At 40.8% G+C, this 12417-nt stretch overlaps 2 long non-coding RNA genes across 3 annotated transcripts in view; one reads left to right on the top strand and one right to left on the bottom strand.

Annotated features, from left to right (window-relative positions):
- The window catches only part of LOC137312867 (uncharacterized), a 46383-nt gene extending 39270 nt beyond the window's left edge, over window positions 1–7113 (bottom strand). For both annotated transcript variants that reach the window (XR_010960886.1, XR_010960887.1), the window contains exon 1: window positions 7022–7113. This is a non-coding gene — a long non-coding RNA (uncharacterized lncRNA). The remainder of the gene's footprint in view (window positions 1–7021) is intronic.
- Window positions 1–12417, top strand: part of LOC137312864 (uncharacterized) — a 1008715-nt gene that overhangs the window by 442925 nt on the left and 553373 nt on the right. The window lies entirely within an intron of this gene.

Raw genomic sequence — 12417 nt, forward strand, 5'->3', positions numbered from 1 at the left:
TAATTACCTGTCTCCTAGTAAGTCTGTATATTAATGAGGGTTTTCCTGGTAAGCTTCAACAGATACATGGGGTTTTCCAGATGGGAGATACAATGAGGGAGCCTCCTGGTAACTCTCCTTATCTAAGTAGGCCGTCAGGGTTTGCCGATTGAGTGTCAGTAATTAGAGGATGTTCCTGAATGAGTGTCAGTAATTATAGGATGTTCCTGAGTGACTGTTAAAATTTACAGGATGTTCCTGAGTTATTGTCGGCATTAACAGGATGTCCCTGAGTGAGTCTCAGTATTTACAGGATGTTCCATTGTGAGTGCCTGTATTTACAGAATGTCCCCTGGTTCAGTGTCAGTATTTGCAGGATGTTCCTGTGTGTGTTTCAGTGTTCACAGGATGTTCCTGTGTGAGTGTCAGTATTTACAGGATGTTCCTGTGTGTGTTTCAGTATTTACAGGATGTTCCTGTGTGAGTGTCAGTATTTACAGGATGTTCCTGTGTGGGTGTCAGTATTTACAGGATGTTCCTGTGTGAGTGTCTGTATTTACAGGATGTCCCCTGGTTCAGTGTCTGTATTTACAGGATGTTACTGTGTGAGTGTCTGTATTTACAGGATGTTCCTGTGTGAGTGTCTGTATTTACAGGATGTCCCCAGTTTCAGTGTTAGTATTTACAGGATGTTCCTTGTTGAGTGTCATTTATAACATGATGTTTCCTGGGTGTGTTTCAGTATTTCCAGGATGTTCCTGTGTGAGCGTCTGTATTTACAGGATGTCCCCTGGTTCAGTGTCTGTATTTGCAGGATGTTCCTGTGTGAGTGTCTGTATTTACAGGATGTCCCCTGGTTCAGTGTCTGTATTTGCAAGATGTTCCTGTGTGAGCGTCTGTATTTACAGGATGTCCCCTGGTTCAGTGTCTGTATTGACAGGATGTTCCTGATTGAGTGTCAGTATTTACAGGATGTTCCTGTGTGAGTGTCTGTATTTACAGGATGTTCCTGTGTGAGTGTCAGTATTTACAGGATGTTCCTGAGTGAGTGTCTGTATTTACAGGATGTTCCTGAGTGAGTGTCTGTACTTACAGGATGTTCCTGAGTGAGTGTCAGTATTTACAGGATGTTCCTGTGTGAGTGTCTTTATTTACAGGATGTCCCCTGGTTCAGTGTCTGTATTTGCAGGATGTTCCTGTGTGAGCGTCTGTATTTACAGGATGTCCCCTGGTTCAGTGTCTGTATTTGCAGGATGTTCCTGTGTGAGTGTCTGTATTTACAGGATGTTCCTGTGTGAGTGTCAGTATTTACAGGATGTTCCTGATTGAGTGTCTGTATTTACAGGATGTTCCTGAGTGAGTGTCTGTATTTACAGGATGTTCCTGTGTGAGTGTCTTTATTTACAGGATGTCCCCTGGTTCAGTGTCTGTATTTACAGGATGTTCCTGTGTGAGTGTCTTTATTTACAGGATGTCCCCTGGTTCAGTGTCTGTATTTACAGGATGTTCCTGTGTGAGTGTCAGTATTTACAGGATGTTCCTGTGTGAGTGTCTGTATTGACAGGATGTTCCTGAGTGAGTGTCTGTATTTACAGGATGTTCCTGAGTGAGTGTCAGTATTTACAGGATGTTCCTGTGTGAGTGTCTGTATTTACAGGATGTTCCTGTGTGAGTGTCAGTATTTACAGGATGTTCCTGTGTGAGTGTCTGTATTTACAGGATGTTCCTGTGTGAGTGTCAGTATTTACAGGATGTTCCTGAGTGAGTGTCTGTATTTACAGGATGTTCCTGAGTGAGTGTCAGTATTTACAGGATGTTCCTGTGTGAGTGTCTTTATTTACAGGATGTCCCCTGGTTCAGTGTCTGTATTTGCAGGATGTTCCTGTGTGAGCGTCTGTATTTACAGGATGTCCCCTGGTTCAGTGTCTGTATTTGCAGGATGTTCCTGTGTGAGTGTCTGTATTGACAGGATTTTCCTGTGTGAGTGTCTGTATTTACAGGATGTTCCTGAGTGAGTGTCTGTATTTACAGGATGTTCCTGTGTGAGTGTCAGTATTTACAGGATGTTCCTGATTGAGTGTCTGTATTTACAGGATGTTCCTGAGTGGGTGTCTGTATTTACAGGATGTTCCTGTGTGAGTGTCTTTATTTACAGGATGTCCCCTGGTTCAGTGTCTGTATTTACAGGATGTTCCTGAGTGAGTGTCAGTATTTACAGGATGTTCCTGAGTGAGTGTCTGTATTTACAGGATGTTCCTGTGTGAGTGTCAGTATTTACAGGATGTTCCTAAGTGAGTGTCTGTATTTACAGGATGTTCCTGTGTGAGTGTCTGTATTTACATGATGTCCCCTGGTTCAGTGTCTGTATTTACAGGATGTTCCTGAGTGAGTGTCTGTATTTACAGGATGTTCCTGTGTGAGTGTCTGTATTTACAGGTTGTTCCTGAGTGAGTGCCTCTATTTACAGGATGTTCCTGAGTGAGTGTCTGTATTTACAGGATGTCCCCTGGTTCAGTGTTAGTATTTACAGGATGTTCCTTGTTGAGTGTCATTAATAACAGGATGTTTCCTGGGTTTGTTTCAGTATTGACAGGATGTTCCTGTGTGAGTGTCTGTATTTGCAGGATGTTCCTGTGTGAGTGTCATTATTTACAGGATGTCCCCTGGTTCAGTGTTAGTATTTACAGGATGTTCCTGTGTGAGTGTCAGTATTTGCAGGATGTTCCTTTTTGAGTGTCATTAATTACAGGATGTTCCGGAGTGAGTGCCAGCTTTTAATGGATGATCCTCGTTGAGTGTCAAGGTCTTCTGGATGTTCCTGAGTAAGTTTGGGAGGAAAAAGAAAACAGGCTTCTTCGCCTGAAACCTTTCGTCGGGAAAGTGCTGAAATCCATTATTATGGAAATGGTAACAGGACACTTAGAGGCATTTTCTTAATCATATTATGATTTTCTGAGTCAACAAGTCTTGATGAAAGAGAAATCGTGTTTGACAGATTTAATAGATTTTTTGGAGGATGTATCTAGCAGGGTAGATAATGGGGAACGAGTGGATGTCGTGCAGGTGGAATTTCAAATGTCATTCGATATGGTGCCACATAATTGTTGTTGCACAAGGTAAAGGATCATGGGGTTGGGGGTAATATATTAGCGTCGATAATGGATTGGTTAAAGGATAGAAAACAGAGAATAGGGATGAACGGGTCATTCTCAGGTTAACAGTGGGGAGCCGCAATGATCGTTGTTTGGGCCTCAGCTGTTTACAATCTATATAAATTACTTAGATGAAGGGACAGAGTGTACTGTTTCCATGTTTGCTGATGATACAGAGCTCGGTGGGAAAGTAAGCTGTGAGGAGGATACAAAGAGTCTGCAAAGGGATATCGACAGATTAAATTAGTGCGAAAAAAGTTGGCAGATGGAGTTTAATGTGGGAAAATGTGAGGTTACTTACTTTGATAGGAAGAATAGAAAATCAGAATACTTTTGAAATGGTGAGAAACTATTAAATGTTGGTGTTCAGAATCATAAAATGTCAACATACAGGTACAGCAAGCATTTAGGAAAGCGAATGGAATATTGACCTTTATTACACGGCAGTTGGAGTACAAGAGTAAGGAAATCTTACTACAATTGTACAGTGTTTTGGTGAGACCTCACCTGGAGCAGTGCGGACAGTTTTGCTTTCCTATCTAAGGAAGCATCGATATGCCTTGATGGCAGCGCATCAAAGGTTCACTAGATTAATTCCTGGGAAGAGAGGGTTGTCCTATGAATAGAGATTGAGTAGAATGGGCCGATACTCTCAGGTGTTTCGATGGATCAGAGCTGAACTGATTGAAACTTATCAGATTATGAGGGTTCTTGACAGGGTAGATGCTGAGAGCCTGGAACTAGGGGACATAGTCGCAGATAAGGGGACGGCCATTCAAGACTGAGAAGAGGAGGAATTTCCTCACGCAGATTGCTGTGAATATTTGTAACTCTCTACCCCGGAGGGCTGTGGGTGCTGAGTCGTTGAATATACTCAAGGCTGAGATGGATAGAGTTCTTTGCTCCAGGGGAATCAAGGGATATGGGGATCGGGCTGAGAAGTGGAGTTGAGTTCAATGATCAGCAATGATCTTATTGAATGGCGGAACAGTCTTGTGGGGGCTTAAGGCCTACTCCTGCTCTGATTTCTTATGTTGTTGTATTCTAAGGTGTCAATATTTACAGGATGTTCCTGAGTGGGTGTCGGTGTTTACAGGATGTTCCTGAGTGATTGTCCGTATTTACAGGATGTTCCTGAATGAGCATCATTGTTTACAGGATGTTTCTGCCTGTGTGTCCGTTTTCACAGGAAGTTTCGTAATGAGTATCGATAATTGCAGAATGTTCCTAGGAGTTTATCATTGTCTATTGAATGTTCCTGAGTGAGTGTCAGTATTTACAGGATGGTCCTGTGTGAGTATCATTACTTACAGGATGTTTCTGCCTGTGTGTCAGTTTTCACAGGAAGTTTCGTAGTGAGTATGGATAATTGCAGGATGTTCCTAGGAGGTTATCATTGTTTATTGAATGTTCCTGAGTGAGTGTCAGTATTTACAGGATGTTCCTTAGCGAGTGTCAGTTTTTACACGATGATATTGAGTGAGTATCAGTATTCACAGGATGTTTCTGAGTGAGTATTAGTCTTTATGGAATGTTCCTGAGTAAGTGTCAGTATTGACAGGATGTCGCTGAGTGACTCTAATTATTTACACTCCATTCATTTAGAATTGTGTCAACTGGAACAGTTGGTAACCATCGCACTTTGTCAAGAACTCAGTGAACGCAGTGTTCGGTCTGTGAACAATAATGGGAGAAAACTAAACACATCATCGACCTTCCATCAGGGCGGAGACATTTCCTTTTATACCAAACGGCTGATGCCTCCTGTGAGGCACATTATCAAATACCTTCTGAAAACCCATATATACCGCATGTGTTGCAATCCATTGGCCTACATAGTCACGTCTCAACAAATCAATATCAAATTAGTCTAATTAAATGTCAAATATCTAAAATTTATCCGTTCCAGTATTCCTCGAATCATAAAAGTTCACTAATACGACCTGAAATTACTGATTCGATGAGTTTGCCCACAATTGAGTGGACTAATTGGTCTCTAGTTCTCCGGTTGACCATCCCTCCCTATTTTAACAGAGACTTTACTTGGTCTCCTTCAGTCCATCTGGATATTCTTGATAACAATTTTGTATTTAAAATTGTGAGGGTTGAAAAATTTATGATCAAAGTCCCTACTATCTCCTCCCTGACTTCCTTTAACACCCTCGGGTGAGTTATCTCTGGGCCCAGTGACATATCCACCTCGGCTATTAAATTTAGATCCAAATCCTTCTCTACTGTTATCTCTGACGTTGGATCCTCAGCCTCCTCTAGCGCATCAAAATGTAACTTCCACCATCATTTTTAGAAACTAAGGGAAATACTTTGTATCTCTCCAAATCTTCTTCCACCCCAAATATTTTCCCCCAGTTTCCTCTATCTCATCTCCAATGTTTGCTGGTCTGCAAAACCCATCAACAATTGTGATATTTCCCTCGCTATTGCATAACTGCGTACATATTGATTCTACCTTCAAATAGCTCCCTGGAATATCCTTATGTTCTAAACCTCTCCGCCTCTCTCTTCTCCTTTAAGACGCTCCTTAAAACGTACCTCTTTGACCAAGCTATTGATCACCGGTCCTAAAACCTCATTATGCGACTTGGTGTCAAATTGATAATCGCTCCTCTGAAGTGCCTTCGGTCATTTTACCCTGTTTAGTTGCTATATGAATGCAAATTTGTTGATGTTGTTGTTCTACCTCTGTCATAGAACCATTTATTAAATATGGCCTCCTCTCCCCACAAAACGTTATAACGAGGAACATTTCACCCTGTCCTCTGAAAACCCAGGCCCTGTTTTATAGACACTAGATCGCATCTCTCATGATTCTGACTTTCCAAACGTGTTTGGAATGATTTGTAGATTCACAGAAATAACACACAATCTGAACTTCAATTCTTTGGAATGTTGACCACTTCTCATTTTCCTTCGCTTTTAATATCAAGTTACTTCTTCTGTCACGACTTCAAAACCTTCTTCCGTTTACCTGCTAATAACTTTTCACTATTTCATAAATTTTCTGTTCCTCCTCCAAAAGTTTTATTACTTCCACTCTCTAGTCTCAGATCCGGATATTTCACATGCTCCAGTCCTATCAGGTGAAACCCTCCCACTGCTCCATGTACCCATTCTGTCAAACCATTGTTGTTTGTCGGTTCAGATCGTAACCGTCCCTTCCCTTCGTCCTGAACTCACCCTAGTGGCCCAACAACATGAACCCTTCCCTCCTGCTCCAGCCCTGCAGTCGCACATTGAACTGCCTCATATTTGCCTCCTTAAGCGTACCATTGCAAAGCAATCTAGACATAACCACATTGTGGCTTTGTTTTTCAGTCTAGAACTTAAATCTTAATATTCCCTCCATCACTAGTACTTTCAGTGTTAGTACTTCCGACCATCAATATATTCTGCTCTTCTTTACTTCCCAGAGACGGTACCATTTCTTCCAGAATGTGGTTCTTTCTGGCATTTGGAGGCAGCTTACCATTTGGGACCTGCTCAGGGCTTCAGAAGAGCCTCTCTATACCCCTGAATAGAGAATCTCCCACCACTATCGCTCCCTTATTACTGTGCCCGACCTGCCTCTCAACCCTCCCCCACTCGAGCTGCTCCCCACTGCTCCCTGGTTTCACATTGTTACTCAGGAGGAAAATCCTGACTCACTCTTCCTATCCATCTTATAGTTTCGAACACCAGGTATCTATTGGACAGTTCCAGTAATGGGATCACTCCACCTGTGATTGTACTGCCCCTCTAGATGGTTACTCATTTCCCTCCACCTACACAGTGTCTGCTCGGTTTCGACTTCCTGTGTGAGCTGCAGGTTCTTACTCGTGATCAGGACCCTTTTTCAGGACACAATTGATATTTGAAGATTGTTCTGAACCTACCGGTGTCTATTTTCATTCTTGTTGATGATGGTGGATCTTCTCCCCTGTTTGGACCTTCAGCCATGGTGGTGACAGGCGTTCCAAATTTCTGATGCTCTGTAATAAGTATATTAATAGGAGGGTTAGACTGAAATATTAAAATGAGAGGGATAAAACGTCGCCTTGTTGAACGTGATATCAAGTTCCTCCTCGTCCAACAGTACAACAGCTGTTAGCTCTGGAATCGAGCATTTCCTAACTATTAGGATCAACTCGCCACATCAGCTGCGGCACAGACAGCTGCCCTGTTAAACCCAACGAGACCCGCTGATCTCCACAACCCAGTTCCCGACGGCCGAGATTCTGGACTGGGAGCACCAATTGGTAAGATTTACTCACCGTGCAGGCTAGAACCCCGACTTGTTCCTGAGGTAGTGAATATTCTGGAGGGCAAGCTGGAGCGAGGTGATGAATTAAATGACCCTTCACTCGGTTTTACCCAGTCTGGCGCTATTGTATTATCTTATTCACAGATTTGTTTGAAAATTTTTGCTTTGTTGAGTTTTGATATTAAATTCTGGTGTATAATGAACCTGATATCTATCTACATAAACAATATCGAGCTGGGTGTGATTTCTCTGCTCTCTATGTGTAGTGACATTGTCCGTGTGTTCATGGAGATGCGTTTTGGTTGGTGCCTCTATTTGAAAATATTTACAATATCTCTCATGATATCAGGACCTGACTAATGAGCACTGTAGGAGGTGAGGAATTTTACACCGTTCTACTAATATAACACGAATGTATAATGTTATGAATTGTGTAACTTTAAACAGGTGCTGCACATTTATTTTTGGATTATTTTTAGGGGTCTTACAATCTCAGAAAACTCCACAAATATATAAGTTGAATATTTGACGGCTGTTTTACAATCACGATTCCACATTTTGAGTGTGCCTCGCTGTGTGCGCGCACAGGCAAGAGCAACCAATCAAACTATCAGTCACCGTAATTTCCTTTCCACACTTTGGAAATGTAAAAGAGATGAATATCGCTATGTAATTTCTTCAAACTATGGTTGAAGTTATTCGCTAGCTTAAATGTGCAACCTAGTTTGAGACCTTGTAAGATGCAGTTATCGGTTGTGTCAGTCACGCTGACACTAGTATAATAAACGGACAACAGAAACAAAAATTAAATTTACTCCTACACTAATTACATTAGTGCAATCAAACACAAGATTAACTTGTGCAGCTACTTTTTATTTATATAAAGATTAATGATGGACCCTACTCCCTGTTGGTAATTTGTGTAGTTACTTTTCATGTAAAGATTAGTGATGGGACCTTCTCCCTATTGGTAATTTCAGTCGTTACTTTTTATATAGAGATTAGTGATGGACACTCCTGCTTCGTGGTAATTTCAGTCGTTACTTTTTATATAAAGATTAGTCATGGACACTCCTGCTTGGTGGTAATTTCAGTAGGTACTTTTTATATAAAGATTAGTGATGGCCCCTCCTCTCTGTTGGTAATTTCAGTTTTTTTTTTCTTTTACAAAGATTAATGATGGACCTGCCTAGCTGTTGGTAATTCCAGCAGTTACTTTATTTAAAAAGATGAGTGATGGAGCCTCCTACCTCTTGGTAATTTCAGTAGTTTATTTTTATATTGAGATTAGTGATGGAAACTCCTACTTGGTGGTAATTTCAGTAGTTATATTTTTGGCTGGAGTTTAGTCATGGGACCTCCCGCCTGTTGGTAATTTCAGTAGTTACCTTTTTTTTAATAAAAATTACTGATAGGGCCTCCTGTCAATTGGTAATTTCAGTTGTTACTTTTGGTGTAAAGATGAGTGATTGATCCTCCCACCTGGTGGTAATTTCAGTAGTTACTTTTCATATGGAGATAAGTGATGGACCCTCCTCTCTGTTGGAAATTTCATTAGTTTTTTTTATTTTACAAAGATTAGTGATGGACCCCCTAGCTGTTGGTAATTCCAGTATTACTTTATTTAAAAAGATTAGTGATGAACCTTCCTACCTGTTGTAAATTCAATAGTTGCTTTTTATATAAAGATTTGTGATGGACATTCCAGCCTGGTGGTAATTTCAGTAGTTACTTTTCATATAAAGATTAGTGATGAACCCTCCTACCTGGTCGTAATTTTAGTGGTTGCTTTTTATATAAATATAATTGATGGACTCGCCTACCTGTTGCTAATTCCAGTAAGAACTTTATTTAAAAAGATCAGTGATGGGCCATCCTCCCTGTTGTAAATTCAGCAGTTGCTTTTCATATAAAGATAAGTGATTGACCCGCCTGCCTGCTGGTAATTTCAGTAGTTGCTTTTTATATAAAGATTAGTGATGGACCCTCCGACCTGTTGGTAATTTCAGTAGTTTCCTTTCATGCAAAGATTTCTGAAGGACACTGCCACCTGGTGGTAGTTTCAGTAGTTATTTTTTTCGATGAGGGTAAGGGATGGGACCTCCTGCTTGTTGGTAATTTCAGTCGTTAAGTTTTTACGTAAAGGTGAGTGATGGACCCTCCTACCTGTTGGTAATTTCAGGATTTATTTTTTTATCAAGATTAGTGACGCGGCCTCCTGCCTGTTGGTAATTTCAGTAGTTTATTTACCTTTTATAAAGATCAATGATGGACACTACTTCCTGGTAGTGATTTCAGTGGTTACTTTTTTTAATGTAAAGATTAATGATGGACCCTCCGACCTGTTGGTAATTTGGGTTGTTACTTTTTATATAAAGATTGGAAATGGACTCTCATACTTGTTGGTAATTTCAGTACTTTATTTTTTTAATAAGGATTAGTGATGGACATTCTGACCTGGTGGTAATTTGAGTTGTTACTCATTCTATAAAGATTAGTGATGGATCCTCCTCCCAGTTGGTAATTTCAGTAATTACTTTTTATACAAAGATTGGTAATTGACTCTCCTACCTGTTGGTAATTTCAGTACTTTCTATTTTTATAAACATTGGTGAGGGACCCTCTTCCCTTTTGGCAATTTGAGTTGTAACTTTTTATATAAAGAGTAGTGATGAGCCATCCTACCTGCGGGTAATTTCAGTTGTTACCTTTTTATATAAAATTAGTGATGGGGCGTCCTGACCGTTGGTAATTTCAGTTCTTACTTTCTATATAAAGATTAGTGATGGACCCTCTGACTGTTGGTAATTTCAACAGTAACTTTTTTAGGTAAATATTAGTGATGGGGTCTCCTGCCTTTTGGTAATTTCAGTCGTTACTTTCTATGCAAAGATTAGTGACAGGGCCTCTTGCCTGTTGGTAATTTCAGTGGTTACTTTTTTATGTAAAGATTAGTGATGGGACCCTCATACCTGCTGGTAATTTGGCTTGTTCCTTTTTATATAAAGATTCGTGATGGACACTTCTGCCTGTTGGTAATTTCAGTGTTTACTTTTTATATAACGATTAGTGATGGACACTCCTTCCTGTTGGTAATTTGAGCTGTTACTTTTTATATTAAGATTCGTGATGGACCTTTCTCCCTGTTGTAATTTGTGTTGTAACTTTTTATTTAAATATTAGTGATGGACCCTAATACCTGTTGGTAATTTCAGTAGTTATTTTTTTGTATAAAATTTGTGATAGGGCCTCCTCCATGTTGGTAATTTCAGTGGTTACTTTTAAAATAAAGATTAATAATGGACCCTTCTCCCTGTTGATATTTTGTGTGGTTAATCTTCATGTAAGTTTTAGTGATGGACCCTCCTAACCGTTGATTATTTCAGTAGTTACTTCTATATCAAGATTAGTGACCGACAATCCTACTTGGTGGTGATTTCAGTGGTTAATTTTAAACTTAAAGATTAGTCATAGAATCATAGAATCATAGAAGTTACAACATGGAAACAGGCCTTTCGGCCCAACATGTCCATGTCGTCCAGTTTATACCACGAAGCTAATCCCAATTTCCTGCACTTGTCCAATTTCCCTATATACACATCTTACCCATGTAACTGTCCAAATGCTTTTTAAAATACAAAATTGTACCCGCCTCTACTACTGCCTCTGGCAGCTCGTTCCAGACACTCTCCACCCTTTGAGTGAAAAAATTGCCCCTCTGGACCCTTTTGTATCTCTCCCCTCTCACCTTAAATCTATGATCCCTCGTTATAGACTCCCCTACCTTTGGGAAAAGATTTTGACTATCTACCTTATCTATTCCCCTCATTATTTTACAGACTTCTATAAGATCACCCCTTAACCTCCTACTCTCCAGGGAAAAAAGTCCCAGTCTATCTAACCTCTCCCTATAAGTCAAACCATCAAGTCCCGGTAGCATCCTAGTAAATCTTTTCTGCACTCTTTCTAGATTAATAATATCCTTTCTGTAATAGGGTGGCCAGAACTGTACACAGTATTCCAAGTGTGGCCTCACCAATGCCCTGTACAACTTCAACAAGACATCCCAACTCCTGCATTCAATGTTCTGACCAATGAAACCAAGCATGCCGAATGCCTTCTTCACCACCCTATCCACCTGTGACTCCACTTTCAAGGAGCTATGAACCTGTACTCCTAGATCTCTTTGTTCCATAACTCTCCCAAACGCACTACCATTAACGGAGTAGGTCCTGGCCCGATTCGATCGACCAAAATGCATCACCTCACATTTATCTAAATTAAACCCCATCTGCCATTCATCGGCCCACTCGCCCAATTTATCAAGATCCCGTTGCAATCCTAGATAATCTTCTTCACTGTCCACAATGCCACCAATCTTGGTGTCATATGCAAAATTACTAACCATGCCTCCTAAATTCTCATCCAAATCATTAATATAAATAACAAGTAACAGCGGACCCAGCACCGATCCCTGAGGCACACCGCTGGACACAGGCCTCCAGTTTGAAAAACAACCCGCTACAACCACCCTCTGTCTTCTGTCGTCAAACCAATTTTGTATCCAATTGGCTACCTCACCTTGGATCCCATGAGATTTAACCTTATGTAACAACCTACCATGCGGTACCTTGTCAAAGGCTTTGCTGAAGTCCATGTAGACCACGTCTACTGCACAGCCCTCATCTATCTTCTTGGTTACCCCTTCAAAAAACTCAATCAAATTCGTGAGACATGATTTTCCTCTCACTAAACCATGCTGACTGTTCCTAATCAGTCCCTGCCTCTCCAAATGCCGGTAGATCATGTCTCTCAGAATACCCTCTAACAACTTACCCACTACAGATGTCAGGCTCACCGGTCTGTAGTTCCCAGGCTTTTCCCTGCCGCCTTTCGTAAACAAAGGTACAACATTTGCTACCCTCCAATCTTCAGGCTCCTTACCTGTAGCGGTGGATGATTCAAATATCTCTGCTAGGGGACCCGCAATTTCCTCCCTAACCTCCCATAACGTCCTGGGTACATTTC

The sequence above is a fragment of the Heptranchias perlo genome, unplaced genomic scaffold (genome assembly GCF_035084215.1).
Source record: "Heptranchias perlo isolate sHepPer1 unplaced genomic scaffold, sHepPer1.hap1 HAP1_SCAFFOLD_44, whole genome shotgun sequence".
In the NCBI taxonomy this organism is placed as follows: Eukaryota; Metazoa; Chordata; class Chondrichthyes; order Hexanchiformes; family Hexanchidae; genus Heptranchias; species Heptranchias perlo.